The 18,135-nt window shown below is 45.9% G+C and overlaps 3 non-coding genes across 3 annotated transcripts; 1 reads left to right on the top strand and 2 right to left on the bottom strand.

Annotated features, from left to right (window-relative positions):
- Nucleotides 1–303: 303 nt before the first annotated feature.
- Nucleotides 304–395, bottom strand: Trnay-gua (transfer RNA tyrosine (anticodon GUA)). Its single transcript is given in 2 exon segments — nucleotides 304–339; nucleotides 359–395. It is a non-coding gene; the product is annotated as a tRNA-Tyr (tRNA).
- Nucleotides 396–4,901: 4,506 nt separating this feature from the next.
- Nucleotides 4,902–4,974, top strand: Trnaa-agc (transfer RNA alanine (anticodon AGC)). Its single transcript has one exon. It is a non-coding gene; the product is annotated as a tRNA-Ala (tRNA).
- Nucleotides 4,975–6,603: 1,629 nt separating this feature from the next.
- Nucleotides 6,604–6,695, bottom strand: Trnay-gua (transfer RNA tyrosine (anticodon GUA)). The gene is given in 2 exon segments: nucleotides 6,604–6,639; nucleotides 6,659–6,695. It is a non-coding gene; the product is annotated as a tRNA-Tyr (tRNA).
- Between the last annotated feature and the right edge of the window lie 11,440 nt (nucleotides 6,696–18,135).

Raw genomic sequence — 18,135 nt, 5'->3', positions numbered from 1 at the left:
CGCTAGTTCAATCCCGACCGTGACAGCCACATTTCGACGGGGGCGGAGTGGGTAGGAATTGTAGTGAGTCGGACCAGGAATAATGGTATCGCAAAAAAGCAGTCTGGCTCAATTAGTGAGAATGAGTGCTGCACCCCAGTTCTTGAAGAAGATCATTCTTGTTTCTTTTGTTTGGCTTGGAGAAAACGATCACCCTTTGCTTATGCAGAGAGCCGACGTTAGCATTTCTTGCTACATCACGAGGAACAAGTAATATGCCGTTGATTTGGCCCTTAGAGAATGACAAAAAGAAAAAAAGAAATATCCGTCGAGCCGGATTTGAACCAGCGACCTATGGATGCCTGTCTTCAAGGTGCCTCTACAGTCCACCGCTCTACCAACTGAGCTATCGACGGAACGGCAACAGCGTCTCTTAAACAGCAGGCGCTTCCTGATAGCGGTATGACCCAGTTAACTGAAGGATTCGTCTTGAAACTGGTTCACCAGTGCCGCTGAAATTTTTACCAAGCGCAGATTGGCTTGAACGTCGGCCGACACTTAACGGGACGCTAAGAAATTCCAGCCAGATTTATGGGAGAAAAAAAGCGCATTAGTTACGCTGTATTCATACTGTGACCAAATATGTAGAGCCGATTTAGTGGACACACGAAATTCTCTGAATAAGAAACACGCACTGTCACCGACGTTGCAGTCGGCTTACCGTTTAGACTAGCTAAACTTCATGATTTTCGTTCGTCGCGTTGCATAATCACTTGGGGAGTTTATACAAACGTGGAATATTACACTTTCTATACGACTCCTTGTAGGGTATACTTGATAAAAGTCTCTGTATGAACATATTTCATAAATTTTTCTGAACGGGCTTCACTGTCTTTGGATAGGTGGGTTCATTTCACCTTTCACCGAGCCCTAAATATGTACAGAACTGCAAGGCCGCCTGTGCGTACCACTGACAACCGGTAGTCTTCTCGACACGCGTCGCGTAATTAGATTATTGTACTGTCAGCCTGCCATATGAACCCCGCTTTGGGTTTAAATATCTAATATAATTTATATTTGGAAATCTTCCGCACCGTTTGGTTTTAGCCACCGCACTGAACATACCCGAATTGGTAGTGAAGAATCCAAAACCATGAGGCCTGCAAAACTTGAGTGCCAGAGTGGCAGCAAAGAGAGGTCTGCACAACGTTGCTAATAGACGTCATTTGGCAGCTTTCTGTCGTGACATTTTAGTTGCCGAGTACAAACTAACGACTATTGCTGATGGTAAACTATTAGGCACCTGTGCGGTGAATCATCTAACAGGTAAGTGCCGAGCGCACGTGCAAGTATTGAAAAAATAGAGGAAGCAAGTTGACCAACGTGCTTAAGTGTCGGTGCATGGAGCGAGAAATTGAAAGTTGAGAAAAAGTACGCAAGAAATCGTAAGAGAGTACGGGGCACAATATCAACGTAGCCTCTGAGAAAGTTAGTGAAATGAAGGAAACGCGTCGTACGAGCTAGAAAATACCGGTTGTCGGTTGCTATTGGGGCAGGAACTAGTCTTAAATCCAATAATGTAGGCGAAAGATATATGACTTGCGCAGTCATAATGCAGAAACATAAGCACTTGATTTGTGGACTCATGGAATCGTAATATGCGCTATTCTTTGATCGAACACATCGTGAAGGAAATGTCACAGTATGCACCACCCACAGCAGGAAAACGCGTAGAAAGATGTTGGCATGACAGCAAAGAAAAAAGCCACGATCGAAATTGCTGTCCGCAATCAAGACAATTAAATGCCGTATTAGATAACACCAAATTGGACGGTGAATAAAACTTAGCGTGGGCAAAATGTACACTCTGGTATTGCATAAATATGACATGCAGAACTGATAGTTGGGAGAGTTGGTAAGAATTGATAGTGAAATATTTAGCGCGCACAATCGACACGGACACAGTGAAGGGGGATACACGAGCGCAGTCTATATGGCATGCAGAGTCTACGAGGAACCTAATAAAGCATGTGTTCAGGAATCTTGACGATCAAGAAAGTAACAGTTATGTTCTTGCTTCTGTTAATGCAAAAAAATTTCACCATCTTCCCGTAGGGGAACCCTGAGTAGTATGCGAACCAGCCATGGGGTCGACTGAAGGTAGTTTTATCAGTTGTATAAACTTGGACATGCAGCAGCACCAGCAACGCGCAGAAGTGTTGTCGACGCCGTCGGCGTTTTGCCCGCTTTCGCACCGAACGCGCGCGGCGTTGGTGACTGTTGCCGGTGCCTCTGGGGTGCCTACTGTCGCGCCTCTAACCTAAGCTGCTTCGCAATATCGCGCGCGGAGCCGCAGGCGTGGCCATTCGTTGCGCAATCAGGAGAGGAGAGGAGCGTCGGAGAGGAGACGAGGAATGCCGAGAGGAGACGTGATGAGACAAGGAGAGGAGAGGAGGGGGAGGAGGGAGGAGAGCAGAGGATTGGGAGAAGGGTGCGCATGCGCAGTAGGGGTGTGGACGCCGCACGGCGGTGGGAGGGAGGGAGGGAGGGAGCCTCGACCATAAGGTGCTTCGCATCTAAAACCATTCCCCATGGAAATGCTTACCAAACCAAACCTGGAAATGCTTATACGCACAAGACACTGAAAACAGCTCACAGGGGAGTTTCTGCACTAACCTTTTCTCCACTCCTAAGCTTGTTTCACGCATGCTGCAGATAACATGGAGCAGTCTATATGCTATCCGTTACGAACAAAGGATTTAGGTGAATTGGATATTTACACGTGAAAGGTCCACTTACTTATTTCCAGATTTACTGACTTTCGTGGAACAGCGAATAATTAAACATATCAGGCGCGTCGATCTAGCTATATATTTTCCTGTTTGGCTTCCATGCTGTTCTAGTTAAGTCCGCAGTTCTAGGCCGTCAGGCTTTTTACATCTGGAATCAGTACTATAACTATCTGTAATTCTTCCCATGGACCTTTGCTTCGACTACAATTATATTCTAGTGGAGGATCCGCTCAAACACGCGCCAACATCCCAAGATATACACCTGTATGAGCGTGACCAAGGCGGCGAAACCGCGGTCGCACGCAGCGGAGATCGAGTTATTCACGGAACCGACACTCCCAATTCAAAATGACGGCATATGATGGCGTCTGAATGGGCACGACGCCATCATCTGCCGTCGTTTTGAATTGTAAGTGTCGGTTCTGTGAATAGCTCCTGATAAGGGCTGCCAGTACTCGGACAAACTGGAGGCTCTTTCGGATGGCGCACTCGTTTGCTGAATGACACAGTATGTTGCTGCAGGCGGCCGCGGTGGAGTTATTAGCCCCATCGGTTAGGCCAAACTTTGGTCTTTGGAAGAGGGTAAGTGTTTGGTCTTCCTAAACTATGGTCACGCTGGCCTTTCTATAGAGATTGATGTGAGTGTAAAGTAACCGAGAAGAAAACTAAGCTCGGGAAAGGCACTGCCGATTGTACTCCTGGCTTCGTTTAAATTTGCGCATTGATAGTTACTTTGGTCTTTGTACACAATTGCTTTCACCCAAACGCTCATATCTTCACTTTGGCGGTTTAGTTTATTCAGGTAGTTAGGCGCAAGTGGTGTTTACTGCTTTAATGGACAACTAAGTAATGGTAGTGGTTTGCTTGCATGAATGGGTATGAATCGTAAGCAAACATTGCATTTCCCTGTATTGAACTAAGTTTTTGGTCCCGAGAATGTTCCTTCGCCTAAAATGATGAACAAGACCGAGAAGTGTGACGTACTCCCCCGAGCAAAAATACACACAGTCGAGTTTCTGCGATAGAGACTATCTTGATATCCCCCTTTGAATGTAAATCGTGCACTGCAGTACTAAATTGGTATTGCGAACCTTCTAGTGCACTAATTAATTTCAGTTTGTGCGATTGCATTACGAACAATCTGAGATTTTTCGTTGAGCGTATGGTTCATACAGTTTTGCTCACGGGGTACCCTATTATGTAAATCATCATCATCATCATCATCATCAGTGCATATTTTTATCCACTGCAGGATGAAGGCCTCTCCCTGCGATCTCCAATTACCGCTCTCTTGTGCTAGCTGATTATGCAAATAGCATCGTATAAATGTGTCACCTTAGCTCGACCAGAGTCCTCAGGTTCAGCATTAAACTTAGCAGAAGCACTGAAAATACAATTTTAGGCAATAAGTTATTATAACCAAGCAAAAGAACTCCCCCTCCGCTGGTGTTTGGTTACGTGAAAGTACACCGATTCGTGCAGGCTGTTTCATCGTCAAGGGACGCCACTTGTGATTTTTGCGCCACTTTCATAGCAAAGTTAAATATTTGGTAGACGTTTAAGCTTTGCATTTAGAGTAGAATGCAATAGGAATCAAAGATCCCTGGCTGCTTATCACATATTTTTCTGATACATTCAAAATGCAATACGACGATATAACGTCTGTAGGTTGTGTCTAAATCGTACTTTGCGATTTTTCTGACAGATCTTGCAATGAGAAATGAAATTTTTGTTCACTAACAACTAGCGTCATGCGAACGGCCTGGCAGATCGGGGTGGTTTGGAATGATGTGGTTCGGCATGATTGTTTCCGCCAACGATGCCGGCGCCTACGCCGACACCAACGACGGCTTTTCTGCGTCACTGAACTGCCTATCAAGTTAAATATAATTCCTTGTTTATGGAATACAAGCGTGCCCGTTTACGTCAGTGTGACAGACGATGTTCTGATTCCCACCGCAATCCAAAAGACAGCTTCCGAGCGGTAGACCATCTCTTTATTATGCGAAGCGAGATTCTTGCGGCAACCGGTCGTCGCCCCGCCCTCACCTGCCTCGTTCGCTTTCCTTCGACTTAGTTTCGCGCAAAGAGGACAATACGGTAGCGACTCGGATACTGAGCAATTTTGTCGGGGGTGTAGCTCAGATTGTAGAGCGCTCGCTTAGCATGCGAGAGGTACTGGGATCGATACCCAGCACCTCCACGACTTTTTTGTGACAGTGATAAAGGCGTTACAAATCATTGTGAGCCTTTCTGCATTCATGGTTTTTTTTTTCTTCACAATGCCGCAATACTCATTTGTGAGAAAGTCGATGTAGCCACTCAGTTTTGCGCAGGTATGGTGAACTGCAAAATGGCGCTTTTATATGCACTCAGCAGAAAGGGTTTCAACTCGTTTGTCCCCTTGGGTAAAGTAACGCTCACACAAGCGCGCTTAGTCTTAATAGTTCACTGTGTTTAAGGTGCTTTATGCATTATGAAAATTTATCCTGACAATTTTTTTTCGCATTCGAACAGATATTGTATAAACGCATCACGGTGTTCAGCGAATCCTCCGTCTCCGAAAGCATTCACGGCCAGAGTTTTTAGATTGGCGACTTCTTTCAACACCTCCAGGTTAATATATTTGAAAGGGGCCTTCCTTTAAGGACAACCGGTAACAATATAGCCGAATAGTCGACCTTCCTCAGTGCCCTACTTAGTGCAGTGCTGTCTATTGCTACGCAAAAACAACGACAACCTCGTGGACTGAAAGATGAGGATAAAACTACAACTGCGACATGACAAGGAAACATCACTGAATGTTTAGAAAAAGGGAAACTAAATCGGCACATTCTCTAATCAATACGATGGTAGCTAGGACTTCCAAAAACTTATTCCACGTGCCAGATGACGCCGCCCATAGGAGCTGTTTTGTTGCCGCGTGCGGTACAGTGAACCAGTGCTCAAGCGATTTGAAATCTGTGGGTGGATGGGTGGTGTCATGCACGTGCTATTTACTGCAATTTTTAAGGTTTACATTGCCATGCTTGCCCGACAGATGTGAACAGAGAGACGTTGGCTTCGCTACACAACGGAGAAGACAAATGTGAGAATATTTTGAAACTGTTGTCTAATGTTCGTATTTTATGTTGTCCTATTACAATTAAAATGATGATTGTTAGCTTTATGCATTGTGTCTATTGTGTTTTGCGTTATGTTCAGATGTGTCTTCACGATAAACATTTTACGTTCTCTGAATGTACCAAATATTTCCTGAATGTATGTATTCACTTCGTTCTACTTGTAGCAAGTGATAATTTTATTGCGTCATTATTTTCATTCACTTTCTTTATAATGAATTGCGCTAGTATACATTTGGACACATGGGTTCTATAAAACCGCACTCATATACGCGGGCCCTCAGGCGCTTTCAGTTGGTTTGCAATCGCTTTTCCCCTGAGGGATGCCCAATTCCTCCTAGAAATTAAAATACGTTAAATAATATAAATAATTATTTATTAATTGAATTGGTGATTGGCCTTCCTGTAAGTGTGGGCAGAGCCACCACACTGCGATTAATGTGCGGCTATAAGGGAGGGAGGAGGTGGCGGTAGTAGTTGTAGTGAGTCGGACAGGAAATAATGTTATGCCTAAAAGAAGTCCGCCTGAAGGAGTAAGAATGAAAGCTGCCCCCCACCAGTTCTTGAAGAGAATCATTCCTATTTTTTTTCTTAGGCTCCGGGAATGTGATGACCCTTACCCATGAGGAGAGCTGACGTTAGCATTTCTTGCTACATCACAGGAAACAAGTAACACGGAGTTGATTTGCATCGCAAAGAGAAAAAAAATATCCGTCGAGCCGGATTTGAACCAGCGACCTATGGATGCCTGTCTTGGAGGTGCCTCTACAGTCCACCGCTCTACCAACTGAGCTATCGACGGAACGGAAGCAGGGTCGCTTAAAGAGCAGGCACAGACTGCGGACGGTATGACCCAGATAACTAACGGAAGGCATGGCTGAAGATCGGCGCGAAACTGGTTCACCGGTGTCGCCGAATTTTTTGCGTAGCGCAGATTGGCTTGAACGTCGGCTGGCGCTTAACCGTACGCTAAGACATTCTAATCAGTCGTAAGGACACAGGGTAATTAAGCCCTATACTTCCCTTGCAATTTTCACCATGTTGAGGAACCGTTTTCTCAATAACTAAAAGTGGTATCCGCATAATGCATACATCATTTTCTTCTAAATTTCCTGCTCTTTCAACTGTTCTAGACTTATTAAAATCAGACTACAATGGATATTTTGGTGAAATTGTTCACACTAATACCTAAATTCTGGCTTTATTTGCATATTTCAAAATTTGTAACACAAAAACCGTTAGGTGCACATTTTCAATTGTAGCACAGTAGTTGCCTACACTTATACAGATGACAGGGAAATACAATCAACTAGTTATCCAGGAAGAGACAGGAAATAATGGTACCTATGTAATAAATAACATGGTTTTGAGATAATTGAGTTTAAAGTAAGAAAACACCTAAAAAACACCCGTTTTTTGCCACCAACACCGTTCAAGTCGTATCTATAGTAGCCGCCAGTTTGGTAATCATGGTAGGTCATTGTTTTGCTTTTCAGCCTGTCGTCTTGCTTGCCTTGCCTCTTTTGTGAGCTGTGGTGCAGCTCTATGCGCATTGTATTGCCGATTCTGGTCAACTTCGTTTAGCCATTTTAGTGTCCTGCGGCCCGACTTCAGCGTCCCAATGACGTCAAAATGTTGGAAAGCGCGATACTACCATGATTGAACAAAAGAACCGCATCCAATGTTGCAAGGAACGCCGCTAGGGACGAAATGCGTTCGAAAAGACGCACTTCGAACCACAAACGCGGGAAAGAAACGCGCACTGCGTCTTTGGATTGCCTTGACTGAAAAATCAGCAGTGCAACAGTTGCGAGACAATTTCTCATATATTGCTGATTCCGGACAAGCGTTTTGCTTTTCGTGCCGGAAGTTTTTGTTTGAAAAATGAGCAGTAAGCTGTGGAGCGCATTCGTAAAGGGTCTATTCACCCACTACTTGATTTGGGAAAAAGTTTTTTTCAGCCAGAAATAAGACTTTCTAAGAAAAGTGCAAATATTTAAAATGTGCGTAAAGCGAGATACACTTCCCAAATTGCAAAAAAAAGTTATGTTTTTAAATTGTGCCTTAATCTATGCCCTTAAGGAACAAAAAAGAAAAGCGCAATAGTTAAGCTACATTCATACTGTGGCCAAATATGCAGCGCTCCTTTTTTGCGCAGCGCCGACATTCCCTAAATAAGGGAATGTCGGACGGTGCAGTCGTCTTACCATCAATCGGTAGCTTAGCTCTATTCGTGATTTTCTTGATGCGCGTTCGATAATCATTCGGGGAGTTTCTAAAATCGTGTAGTGCTCTCTACACGACTCCTTGTTGGCAGGACCTGATAGAATACTTTGTAGGAAGAGGCTTCAAGAATTTTTCTGCACAGGTTTTTCCTCTCTTTGCGTACGCCGGTTCAGTTCACCTTTCACCGAACCCCAAGAATGTGCAGAACTACAAACAAGGGTGCGCGAACAAACCACTTACACCCGGTAGCATGTGCTAGCTCTTTTGGACACGCGTGGCGTGGTTAGAATATTGTACGGTCAGCCTGCCATATATGATCCCGGTGCTGGGTTTACATATCTAATATATTTTATGTGGGGAAGCCTTCAGCACCGTTTGGATTTTGCCACCGCGTTGAACATACCCCAATTTGTTGTGATGAATCCAAAGCCATGAAGCCTACAAAACTTCATCGCCAGCGTTGCAGCAAACAGAGCCATTCAGCACAAAGTTACCAATAGACGTCCTTTGGCAGGTTTCTGCCTCGACATTTTGGTGCAACTAACGAATATTGCCTATGGTAAACTTTTGGGCACCTGTGCGATGACTCAGCTAACATGTAAGTGACGAGCGCACTAGCGAGCAGAGAAAAAAGCGTTTGAGGACGCAAGTTGACAGACGTGCATAATGTGGTTACATGAGAAAAGAAATTGAATGTTGAGAAAAAGGACGGAAGACAGCGTAAGCGAATGTGGGACACAATGGTGATGTTGGCTCTGAGCAAGTTATTGAAATGAATAAATCGCGTCGCACGATAGCTAATAAATACTGATTGTCGGCTGTCATTGGGTAAGATACTCTACTCAAGTGCAATAAAGTGGGGCGAGCGATATGTGACGATAATCCTGTGTAATCAAAATGCAGTAACCGTGGCGATTTATTTGTGAACTCATCGAATCGTAATGTGCCGTATTCTTCGATCAAGCGCATCGCGAACGAAGTGCCACAGTAAGCACCGCGCCCAGGAGGAAATGCGCGGAAGGATGTTGGTAGAAACACCAAAGGAAAACGCCACCGCCTAAATCGTTGTCCGCAATGAAGACAAATAAATGCCGCTTCCATGTCACCACACTGGAAGATGAATAAGACTTACTATGTGCCAAATGTGTATTCTCTGGTAGTGTAAATATGGCATGTAGAGTCAACCCGAATAAAGCTCGTGTTCAGGGATCTTGATGATCAAGAAAGTAATAATCATTATGTTGTTTGCGTTAATACAAAGCGATTCCGCATTTCACAATGCGCACTATGATTTAGAGACCATAGTGTCAACTAAGCACGGTTGGATTTGTGAGAGACATTAACTGCGGACGCTTTTTCAAAGTTTTGGCGAATATGTAATTCTACAATCACTTTACATTGCCTGCATTTTAGACTTATACGGTCCGGTAAATTATTCTGCAGCGCTTATGACAGTCAACCATCTTTCCGCTATGAATATGCAATGTTATTCCAGAGAGCAGCAAACTGTACTTGGAAACTTGGAATGTGGCCGGATTTAAGCTGGGGCATTGGTGGGTAGAGGGGATGATAGATGCGCAATCGGGTGCTGAGATATCCAGCACAAATGCAGATATATTTGATAACTAAATCCTTTATGCACACAACTTCCGCAAATTTATGCTGTATTATGTTGTTTTATGTCTTAAACCTACTATTTCAATATTGCAGAGGGCGTACGGGGTAACGAAAATTCTGCCACATGGAAGTTTTAGTGTAAAGAGGAAGCTCGGTGCACCTCTGCGTTCCTGACGCGCCTGAATGGTGTTGCCGCATCTAGGAATTGAACCCGCGTCTTTAGGCTCCGCAGCGGAATGCTATAGCAAGTGAGCCGATGCGGTATGTGCGTTATAAAGCACTGTCAGCATTCGCACCAACCGGCGCCTTGCACTTCGGCAGTCACGCAGAGGCTTCGCAACGGCGACTCTAGATGGCGCCGAGTGTTGTTAAGAAAGCGCGAAAGGTGAGTCCCGCTGCAGTACACGCGTCATGCATAAAGGCCCAACCACAGGCACGCTTCGCCACGCGCCGGCACGCGCAAATGCGTCAAATGCGTCAAAAGCGTCAGTCGCGAACGGGGTGGCGCGTGCCGGCGCGCGGAGATTCTGCCAGCTGCCGATGCTAGAAAACCAGCGGCGTGAGCCGACGCGACGCCGGCGTCCACCAATCAGAGCCTGGAAACCGTCGCCGGCGTCCACCAATCAGAGTCCGCGAAGCCTCTGGCTGCTACGCCTGATGATGGCCGCCGATGCGAAGGCGCCGACACCAACGATCGTCCGAGTGCTTCGGACGCACGACGCGCGCGACAGTGTTTCTGAAAGACAGTGTTGTGATACTAGGCCGACACGACCCACGACCGTGGGTGGTGGAAGTGCGACGAAAATTCGTGCCGCGTTCGAACGACGCCGCCGAACCCAACCTGCCGGCCCGCTGGATTCCGCCGATCTCAGTGCGATCGTTTGCTAAAACATCCAACCTAATCACGATTGCAGACGATTGCGGCAACGCCTGTGCTTGTTGTATGTATATTTTCTTGTGCTCGAAACGAATGGAAACTTGCTTTCGAAGTGCGAAGTCTGGATAATCAGCACTCGTCTACCGCCGATGTTGTTTACATTACGCGTAGGCCTAGCGCGTCCGTCGAGTTCGACCGGCGGTGAACGAGCCCAGCTGAGAAACTCTGCCGAAGGAAAAATTTCAGTTACGTTTTGCGCTGCTGTGATTTGAAATATGGCTCTCCTGACTTCGTGCTGTGTGTGGTGTGGTGTAAATGAATCGTGTGGAACTTCAGGTGGTGAACCGCGGCGAGTTTCGTGTGTGAATTATGTGGTCTCGGGACTCGGGTTTAACGGGCGAGCTCTGCGCTGTTTCCAGCGGCAAAGATAACTTGCGAAAGCGAAAGACACTAGTAGCCGAACAATGGGAAATACGCGTACATCTTCAGCCATGCCATCCGTTTAGTTGAAAGTGCACTCTTCGATTCGGCGTGTGAAATCTAGTTCAGTACAAGTTCACAGTACACCTTCACTCACTTCTTTCAAATGCAGGTGTCTTATGGGCTAGTTGGCGATAAATCGCTCGTGCAGCGTTCAAGAACGCTGACACACTGAAGGAAACGTGATACAGCGCTGTCATGTGTTCTTGTAGTTGAGCACTTGGAAAAAAAAATCTGTTTGCACTATGTGCACCGTGTGCAATGCATAGGAGGACCTGCGTCATAAGGAGGACCTTATGCATGCTGCTGCGTATACCAGGATTGCTTCGATGCCTGCTTGACAAGCAGCACGTACTGAGTCAGTGAAACTGCAATTGGCTTTTGATATATTTTTTGTTTTGTTTATGGAAAGAGCAGGTGGTGTGAGTGCATGCATTGCAGGGAAGGGGTAAAGGTGTCATCAGTGCATTTCGCAGTCTGTATGCTTAAGCTGCCCAAATCTCTTCAGCTTGCACTAAAATGCGTCTCGCTGTGATACTATAAACTGTAGTCGGGAAAAAGATTAACTCAAAACCAAGTTCCTAATGCATCTTCGCAGAATGTGTTTAATTCACTAGTTAACACTTGCACTGCAACATTATGCCAATACGCAGCCCAGCATATGCGCTTGAAATAAATACATTTTGTAAAGGTGGATGACTGGGCCTACAATAACAAACTTTGTGTTAGCACTGAAATAAGTGCTGCCATGCATATCAGCCACACCACAACCTCTGTGCACCCAACCTACTTCCTCAGTTGCACCCCCATGAAGACCGTTCGGACCCTTCCCACCCTGGGTGTAATATTCAGCCCTTCTCTAGACTTTTCCGCACAAGTCACTAGGCTCGTCGCATTCTGGGATTTGTGACCTGTCTCTCCCTTTCCTGGAGACCTGAAGTTTTCAGAGCACTCTACACTTCTCTCGTACCACCACAGCTTGAGTACTGCTCATCAGTTTAGTCCCCTTACCAAACTCATCTCGCTGACAAACTTGAGCTTGTTCAGCGCCGGGCAATGCACACCCTCTACTCCCATCTTTTCAATCGTCGCAAGCTCATGCCAGCCTACAAGGATCACCTCAAAGCCCTTAAGTGGCGCACCCTGCAATACCAGCGCAAAATTGCACTTGTCCGTCTATTCTGCAGGGCGCTGTGTGGCTCTCTGGAAACACTTATATTTCTTCTTTTGTCCGTCTGAACAAGCCATCAGGACAGCCTGAGCCCCATCACACCTGTACAGTCCAACGCCGCAACTCCATTCTTATACAGAGCTTTCTCTCCATTAGGACTCCCATTCCTTGCGGCCGTAGTGAAACGGCACTCCTGTGCATTGTGCACCGTCGACTTCCCAGTTATTGCCCTGTATGTGCGTGTGATGTGTTCTGCAAGTGAGCAAGCGTGATTGTGTGTGTGTGTGTGTGTGTGTGTGTGTGTGTGAGCGAGCGAGCGCGTCATCTAGAGCAAATTCCTGCTCTAGATGGCTGATTATCAGACGCTCTAGCGTGCAGACATGAGCCTTACTTCTTTAGCCTTGCGAGCTGTCTAGAGTGCCATGGTACTGCTAAGGTTATTATTATTATTATTATTATAGTTATAATGATCCCTACAACCAAATTGATGGTGTTGAAGCCAGCACGACACATAATTCAAAATATTTTTGGAGCTTCGTGCGCTGTCATTCTTCTAAAGAGAGCGCCAAAGAGGTGTCTTCTTGATGAAAATGGTGATGATGTCTTGAACACTGTTGATGCCTTTGCAGAACATTTCTGTTGTGTCTATGGTGTAAAGGATGCTTCAAGTAACCTTCCTTCTCAGCCTGGCACAGTGTTTATGCTATCAGTCAATGAAGACCTTGTTTTCAAGTGTACGAAGTGCCTCAAAGCTTCCCTTTCTTGTGGTGTTGATGGTATTCCTCCCACACTGCTTAAGACGTATAGAAGCGTCCCTGTTGTCCCAAGAATCTTCCATAGTTCCCTAAAGTCTAGCATATATTTTAGCACTTGGAAGGTAGCATGGATATTGCCCGTGCACAAATCGGGTGCTGCGAGTACAGTTACTAACTACCAGCATATATCTATCTGCTGCATTGAGTGAAAAGTGTTTGAATCGATATTGCATTCCCTGCTTTCTGTTAGTGCTAAGAACATTTTAATAGATGGACAGCATGGCTTTGTATGCAGACGACTTAAGGATGTTTAAGACTGTCAACAGTGTTCACGACTGCATTGACCTCCAAAAAGACATTTTCTCACTCTCAAGCTGGTCCAGAAACAATAATGGTATGTACTCTTATATGCTTCCAAAACTATGGCGTTGAGTTACACGCGCAAAACATACCATGTACAATTTTCATACGCCCTTCGGGATGCTCCACTGTCCAGTGTCGATGAAATCAAAGATCTTGGTGCGTACTTCGACAAAACACTAAGCTTCTGTTCACACATTAAATATGCACAAAGTGCCCTTCACGCTCTTGGAATTGTATGTCGTATATTGCATGATGACCACTCACCTGTTCTGTTTCTGAAATCGTATGCTGCTGTGTGCCTTCCACTACTACAGTATGCCTTTGTAGATTAAGGTACAACATGCAAATCTAATTCTGACATCACTGCATGCATCCAGAATAAATTGATATGTGTCTTCCAACACCACTTTTGCCATTCTGGCGACCATAGTCCAGCACTCTCAAATGTACCTCAACTCACACCTCTAGACACCCTTACACCTTACCCCTTCGATTAATGAAGTTGTTAGTCACTCATCCAAGACTTATTAAATTATGCCTTTTCGTTCCTGTATAAGGTGGTCCATGGCATTATACTTTCCCAAAGCTGCGCAATTTGTCGTGCTGCAACAGTATACCAGGTAACATACCGCATTCTCTGCCTGGCCTTGTTCCAATGAAGACTCGACTCCAAAAAACATATTAAGAATTGTGCCTGCATTGACATATTTCAGAGTTCATTTCCTATGTATTGTATATATGTAGATAATCATCTTGTATGATTAACTGCAGTTTACGCTTCCTTGTTTTCTTTTCCCTTATATGTTTCTCTGTCTCGCATTGTTTTGTCTTCCACATTTGTGTTCTCTGTACATTTTGTCTCGCATATTGCTTTTTAAGTGCACCAGTCAGAGGCCCTCTAGCTGTTTCAGGGCCCTATAATAAACATTTGATTGATTGGTTATTGTTACTGTAATATGAAATTGATCTTTAAATATGTACTAGTATATTAGTTTAGTTCAGTAGCTTTTGTGCAATATTATTTTAGTGCGACAGTTTTTTAAAGCATCCATTAAGTGTAATAAAACGCTGTTTGCTTGATCATATGCATTGTGCCATTAATTTCTTCTGGGGTTTAATAATGGTTGGCTGCCATGTCCAGTATTGTGCAATATATGGCACAGCAATTGTTACATGCCTCACATAACAAATTGAATGTCTTTCTCATTCGAAACATCATTGTAGGCTGAAAACAATAAACAAACTGGTATTTCTTTCCGTTTTCTTGTGGGAATTTGAAGTGTATAAATTTTAAAAATAACCTGTTTACATATATTTTTTCATATTATGCAAATGAGCTGCCCATACATTTGAATAAGTGCTTCAAGAGTACGAATAAGTGCTTCAAGGCCTCCCGATGCGGTGTTGACGCTTCAAAACAACCTAGAAAAATTAAAGGTTCCATGGGAAAGGTTAGACAAACAAGAATCAGGAGACAAGCTACGAAACTGGTAAATTTTGACTGTTCGAAATGTCTCGTTGTGAGCGCCACAAGTATTTCAATTATTTTTTTTATTTGCTGATTTTCTCAGAACCCACTTACGCGTTTCATTCATGCACCAACAAGCATAATTATATTTATAATACAGATTTTTCACTGATACTTTGCGTAGTTCCTACGTAGTTCTTAGGTAATTCTTACATAGTTGGCTGTGCAACGAACTACAAAAAAAAAAAAAAAAAAGAGAGAGAGTACGTACGAGAGCTATTGATGTGACATGCCATGCTCGTGCAGGTGTTTGCAAAGTGATCTTGCAGACGACAACCCGAACGCAATCGCTGATGTCGATAGCTTGTGCAGTTATGTTCAAGGAAACCGTTGCGGCAGGCGTACATTCAATAATCAAACGTGTTTTTTTATATATAAAATAGCATACAGATCACTGACTTATTGTTTCAAGCTCAGTTTACAGAAGGATGTTTTAGGCCGCACTTGGACCGTTGAAGACGAAATGGTCAAGCAACAGTGCACCGCAGCCGAGGAGCGAGCGCCGGCACGCGTCAGAGCTAGTACCCTGTGGTTGCGCGCTCTTTTCCTCCAGCCGACGCGAAGCGGCGCGTTCGCTTGCCGGCGCGCGCGGAAGCGTGCCGACGCATGCCTGTTGTTGGGGCTTAACTCGCTTCGACGGCGGCAATACCTTGTGTACGCCAGCCTGCGCCGGCGATGTAACGCTAACACTAGGACAAGAAATAAAGGAAGACAAAAGGAAGGAAGGAGAGAGAGAAAGAGCAGGTGTGGGGAAAGCTGCGCCGGATAACGTGACTCGCTCGGCTATTCAGGGTCATTTGGTGTGTCGCAGAGAGAGAAAGGAAAGGAAAGGGGGTGGGCGCGCGCTCCGCCGGGCGTCCCTTGCCTCAGATCAGTTTGTGCGCCCGGATAGGATGTTCACGCGTGGTGTGTTCCACCGAGGAGCAGGCTGCGTTTGAGCAACGGCGCCGTGAAGTCGCTCGGGAAAGGGCTCGTCGCCGATGTGCCGATTCCAGCGTGAGGGTTTCCGAAGCCCAGGAGAAACCCCGAGTTGCGGACCCCGAGTTGCGGGAGCGCGACGTTGAGGCAAAACTTCAGCGAAGAGCCGCCTATCCTGAGTTTAGGGCAAACGAAGCGAAACGCCTGCGACAGCGTCGTCTTGCCACAAGCACCGCTTTCCCCCATATCTTCGTCAGGCAAAGGGCTCTGATTTTCTCATTTATTCAGTGCTAGCGCATCACCGTCGGTAGGCATCATCAGACGGGGTATACCTCAATTTTTCGTCACTGTAGAGCAGAACATTTGCAGTGGCCCATACATAGGTACGCAAGTCGGCGTCAAAGAGGTTCATTGAAGACGAGCACAGACCGAGTGGCACACACCCAATGTTCCAAGTCGGCATCGAAGAGTATTTCTTGAACAGCGGTGCCTATACTCAGTCCCGCGTCTTACAGTGACCCATGTCGGCGTGAAAGAGGTTCTTTGAAGAGCGGCACGTATCCATGCAATACCACATGCTGAGTGACCCAAGTTGGTGCGATGGTTGGCTTCGAAGCCTCTTCCCTCACATGCACAGCATCCCGATGCGCTACCCTTTCGACCACCGACTACCCAAGGACCCAAGTAGTCCGGTATAAAGGGTTAGATACAAATATACAAAGACACATTGACAGCCAGAGAAAAGTGCGTGAAGTACCATATTACTGCTAATGCATGAGAGAAACAAAAATAGCTTAGAAAAAGAAAGAATTCGTCTAGCCGGATTACAACCAGCAACCTATGGATGTCCATGTGAAGCAAACCTCTGCAGTCCACCGATCAAAAAACTGAGCTATCGACGGAACGAGCAGTGCACCTTTTCAAAACCATGCAGTGGCCGCGCTTTGTGTGACCTTGCTAACTCAATGAAGCGCTGGCCATGAGTCGGCGTGAAACTGGTTGAGTGGACATGCGGGATGTCCACTGAAATTTCGGTGACGGTAACATTCTCCCCGGAAAGAAATGTACTGTTAATAAGGCACGCCTTCGCAGCGCTTTTTCTGGATCTCGACGTGTTGGAAAATTTTAGTGCAGCTATTATAAGGTCATTATGCACAACCCTTGGCTGTCTGCCAAATGCGGAACCTGTGTCTGCCCCTTCAGGCATCTTTATTTGCAACACTTTGGCTAATCGCTGTGTTTTTCAAGGAGGTGGGTGTTAAATTTGACGTGCAGCGCTCGCGTCTTCTGCAGCGTGCAGTCGCTGCAGTTTACTTCCTGCATCTGAACCATTCATGTTCCTGCTGCAAACGGAGGCATCGCTGTACTTACGTTCACTGAGAACTCCACCACAGGTCCATCGGCTGCCGTCGCTCAGCTGTAGCTGACGATCGGTATTCTCAAGCGCAAGTGAACCATTTGTCTAAAAAACGCCTACATTTATTACATGCGTGTATTTCTTTTTAAGATAATGCAATTGACAGTGCACGCACACAGTATTAAAAATATGCCTAATGAAGCGACATGTTTATTGCGTTCCCGATGACGTTGCGTGAGTAGGCAACCGAAAAACTGGGCCGAGTGACATCACTCACCCGCGCAACGTAGCATGGGAAGGGGCGGCTAAAATCTCCGGGGAGTGGCACCACTGCGATCGGCAGTGATGCGCATTTTATTGCGATAGCAATTACATGGACACTCAAAAGCAGATTTCTGCCGTCGGCGTCGCCGTCAGCCGTCGCCGTCGCCATCGCCGTGAGGTTCCGTATGACGTCAATGGAGATGAAATCGTCGCCGCGCGCCGCCGAACGCTGTATGTGCGAGTGAAAGGGCGCGAGGGACGAGCTCTTTCACGGCGAGTGAACGCACGGCGGAGAACAAACGCGCGTTCTGCGCCGTGCTTCCTTAAGGTCTGCAGTGGTAGGCGTCTCTTTCCTCCTTTACAATCACCATATACGTAGAGCAAACGCGCCTTCTTTCGACGCTGCGAGAAGCCGTGGGGGAGGGGGGAGGGGGAGGGAAGGGAGGCGACGTTTAGCTGCGGCACCAAATGCCTATTTATATCAGAGGCTCCGGCAACAGTCACCAACGCCGCAGGCATTTAGAGCGAACGCGGGCAAAACGCCGACGGCGTCGACAACAGTTCTGCGCGTTGCCGGTGCTGCTGCATGTCCAAGTTTATACAGCTGATAAAGCTAATATCATTACTCCGTATAGCTCTCTACAAATTTGCTATCGCAATTGATGCTTCGCCTTTCAGGTGAAACT

Source organism: Dermacentor silvarum, chromosome 8, assembly GCF_013339745.2.
Source record: "Dermacentor silvarum isolate Dsil-2018 chromosome 8, BIME_Dsil_1.4, whole genome shotgun sequence".
NCBI classification, from domain to species: Eukaryota; Metazoa; Arthropoda; class Arachnida; order Ixodida; family Ixodidae; genus Dermacentor; species Dermacentor silvarum.
Note: the sequence above shows the minus strand (reverse complement) of the source record. Positions and strands in the feature narration are given on the sequence as shown.